General features: G+C 47.7%; 1 long non-coding RNA gene across 1 annotated transcript; it reads left to right on the plus strand.

The window, feature by feature from the left end:
• The first annotated feature begins 209 nt into the window (after positions 1 to 209).
• LOC124699060 lies at positions 210 to 2,692 on the plus strand. The gene is made up of 3 exons (XR_007001245.1): positions 210 to 448; positions 1,132 to 1,245; positions 2,255 to 2,692. It is a non-coding gene; the product is annotated as an uncharacterized LOC124699060 (long non-coding RNA).
• Positions 2,693 to 4,115: the final 1,423 nt, after the last annotated feature.

The raw sequence follows: 4,115 nt of genomic DNA on the forward strand, positions 1-4,115 counted from the left end.
TATTATCCCGGCCCATCCGAGAATCCCCGTCAATCCCCAGGAGCCCATTTGGTGCTAGAGTTTTGGGCCAAAAGATCCCCGCCCATCCCCGCTTAACCCCGTCCCCGGCCCATTTTTTGGCTTGGACTGAATCCCGGACGTGGACCTCGCGTATTATCCCCGTCCCCAACTCCCAGTCTCGTCTCCATCCTCGCCCTTTTCCGAACCCTACCGAGCGAGCGACCGGCGGCGACCGACCGGAGGCGAGCGGAGCTGCTGCGGGAGGGGCAGGAGGAGCGGAGCATCTTACCGGCGGTAGGGGCGGAGAATCTTACCGGCGGGAGGGGCGGGAGAGGCAGAGCATCTTACCGGCGGGAGGAGATGGATCCCGCCTAGCTGCTCCCACATCAGATCGCCGACGTTCTTGCAGACTGACCGGCGCCGCCAACTACTTCCGTTCTGATCTCCGGTAACCTCCCTTTTCTCTCGCCCTTTCCCTTCCATGGCTCTCGATCTGAGCGCCTGTATAGGTTTACCCTGTGTGCCACCGCGTCTGTGGTGAAGCTGCCCAAGATGCTCCGCATCTAGCCTGAACCAGCGTTTGAGAGTCAGTTTGGATGGTAATCTTCATCATACTATACCGTTGGGCCACTGTCATAGGTTGTATGCAATATATAGCTTCAGTTTAAGGGCATCTCGGGCATGAGCTACCCCTATGGTTGAACCCTTCTATGCTTGTCAACCATGTTGGCAGCAGGTGCTGCTAGATTGGGTAGCAAATGATCACCTTCGCACAAATGGTGTACTGTAGGACTGACCATGTGAACCGAGGGGACAAGTCATGTAACACTTTTGTTCAGTTGAGAATATCTGCGCCAAATGAACTAGCATCACCATTGTTTCACAGATCATTTAACTGGATATACCAGTAAAGTTTTTACCAGTTTTTAAAATGTCTAAAATTGTGTGTGATCATTTACCTTCCCGCAATGTGCATGGACATAGGTGATTTATCCTTCTTTGTTGCAAAAAAGATAGTCTGTTTGCTGCGGTACATAATTCCTGTTTGTATTATTGTATCTCCTTTATGTCCTCCCATTATGTGTAGGAATCTATAGTGCTCTCTATAACTTTGCTATGCTGACATTCCAGAAGCTACTCTACAGTTGGAAGCTTTGGTTGGTAACCTAGAAGATGCAACATTTTCCATCGTTAGACAGGCCTCGAAGTTGAACCTGTCATCAGTACTTCGACGGGCATCAAATCGTAAGAGCCTTTTACTTCCCTAGTACTAGACCATTAAATATACGTTCCAGTACAAGTTACAACCTTCCATTATGATTATCATTTGCTAGTAGTACCATTAGTCCAGTTACTATAAGCTTAAGACAATATTCCTGATTTATGTTGTCATGTTTGCTGTCAAGTAAGGTCCTGGGCTTCTGGCAGTACCATGTAGGCATATTCTTATCATTTAAGTCCGTATCAGTTAATTGATTGCAGATGCCCTTGAAACCTTAGCTAAGCAATGCATATATATGTATTCCAAGTGATCAATTATTTATGCATTTGACTTTTCTAGAATTATTCCAAGTGCTAGTGTGAAACCATAAGAACACACTTGCTGTCATCCCTTTCCTCTTACTAACTATATTCGTCTATGTCGTAATTATTAGTATTTTTATATTATCATTATTAGCACCACAAAGTTAAGGTAGCATGGTAGCTAATGCAATGTCTATTTTGCTTTACATATATATGTCGCCCTAGTATGTTGTTTTTAATTTCTCCTGCTAGTCAACAACTAACATTGCTACTTCACGGTACCAGAAAAATGCATGCTTTGCTGTTGTACTATAACCATACTGGATGCTTAGAATGATGGGAAGTCACAGTACATGGTCATTTTAATCACAATACATGGTCCTTTTATTCCTGGAGTATGTAGCTCACTTTCCTGGAGTATGCTTAGACTGGCTGTTCTGCAAGTGTTACACTGAAGATAACACTTCTGTTGTTTTTAATTCAGATGATCTGTTTAAATATGAGGCTTGCTTTAGCATGAAACTGTATTTTTTCTAGCCTTTGTAGACCTAGACTCTCTAGTACTTTTTCATGGCTCATACGTGTACTTGCTTTGCATCTGTTTATCAATGAAAAATCAAAGCTATCCCTTCTTCTAGTAATTATGGAAGTTGCTTTGCAAAATATATCTTTTTTGAGCATTTCGGATGTTGGAACAACACTTATTCCAATGCCTCCATGTTTTGTTCAGGTTTCAGTTTCCAAAAGCCTTCGTAGCCACTGATCCCGTCTACGTCTACTGTCGCACTTGTCGCTGCAATTTCTACCAGTGATGGCACCTGTGATGTGTGCTCGCGACTGATGTTGGTCAAAAGACTGTTTGTTGTTGACTGGTGTAACCTGTTATGATATTTTGTAGTGTCATGGTTGCTCAGAAGTTGCAAGGTTCACATGTTATGTTGTATGTGATGAGAATTGTGACAACATGAGTTCCTTTTCCACTGTACCTGGATTTTGGACTTTCAGTCTCACTGTCGTATTGGACCTGATACACATGGATGGACATAGTGACATAAAGGTTCTTTAGTTCAGATTTTAAGGTCAGTGCCGTGTGGCCAGTGACGTAAAAATTTAATCTCTGCTACTATATGTTGGTTTGGCTTGTTGATTTCAATTTCCGTTGTGTGCACCAATCACTGCCAACCAAATGATAGTTTATAGAAGTGGGGATTAGGGATTGAACGGGATGGGGTTTAGTGGGGATTGGGTGAAGGCTGGGGTTTCACCCAATACTCTAGCGGATTATCCCCACTAATCCCCACTAATACTCTCGAACCAAACAAGGCCTTAAAGGGAACGTAGTGGCCCTTATGCACATTTCCGTCAAAATGGAAGCGAAAAGTCACATTTTTTTTTTCGTGAAAGCAAAGTCACAGCGTCACACCGTAGTCAGTGAAGACAATACTAGTGAAACATATTTTTCCGGGAAATCATTTGCATAACACCTTGACGGGCTTGACCAACCATGGCTCGGGTCCATGCCCACCGGCCAGCACGATTCAGCATCTCATGTCGCCGCGCGCCACCCGCCGAGAGCTATGGATTGATCACGCACGAACTGAGTACTGACCCAGCCGGGTTGATCACATGACATCACATCACGGAGCAAGACCCGGTGTCGTCCTCCATGGAGTGCGCGGCGCAGCGCCGGGGTGCCGGTGCGGCCGCGGGCTTCCTTTTCACCTGCCTGCTACCGTTCCAGCCTTGCTGCCCACCGCCGTTCTTCTTCTGCTTCTGGTTGCTAGCTGCGGCGCCGCCACTCTTGTTGCCATTTTTGGCACCGATCTCTTTCTTCTTGCCTTTGTTGCTGTTTTTGCCGGCGCCGCCATTCTTGGGACCGTCTTTCTTCTTCTTCCTGCTGCGGTCCGTCTCCTTCTTCTTCCACTTCAAAACAAATTAACGAGATGGCCTGTCAGCAATTAATACGGGCGAAACCAATCCATATTTTCCTGATAAATTGATTATGTATTTATATGGGACTAGTAAGGTACCGAGCCGGCTCTTGTGTTGGCGGGGGGACGACCTTGAGCGCCGGCGTGGAGCAGCTCTACGAGGCCGAGGTCAACGACGCAGGCGGTGATTCTCCCATCGACGTCCTGGAACCTGGCGGCAGTCCTGCCGCTGGCGAGCCAGGCAAGCCAGCGGCTCTGCCGGCGGCGGGACTCGACGAGCTTGAGCGCGTCGTCGAGGGCAGTCTTGAGCCTGCCCAGCGCGCTCCGCCTGGACGCCGTGTCGCCGCTGGCCGCTGCGTCTTTGAAGTCGCGGAGGTTGTTGCCGATGGTAAGCGCGCGGCCGGCGAGGTGCCGGCACCTGTCCCTGTTCCGGCGGGCGGTCTCAGCCGCTTTAGCGATCTGCTGCGCCAACTTGATGATCGTGCTCACCGCCTCCATGATCGATCTAGACGGGCGCGCGCGACAAGACTAATGTCCCGGATTTGAGAAAAGCACTCAGTAGACTGCTTTTGTGATATAGCGTAAATTTCGACGAAGCTATCCGCAGCGTCTAACTGTATAGGCATGCTTACCATAATCATATGTACTACCCCACATTAA

The sequence above is a fragment of the Lolium rigidum genome, chromosome 3 (genome assembly GCF_022539505.1).
Source record: "Lolium rigidum isolate FL_2022 chromosome 3, APGP_CSIRO_Lrig_0.1, whole genome shotgun sequence".
In the NCBI taxonomy this organism is placed as follows: Eukaryota; Viridiplantae; Streptophyta; class Magnoliopsida; order Poales; family Poaceae; genus Lolium; species Lolium rigidum.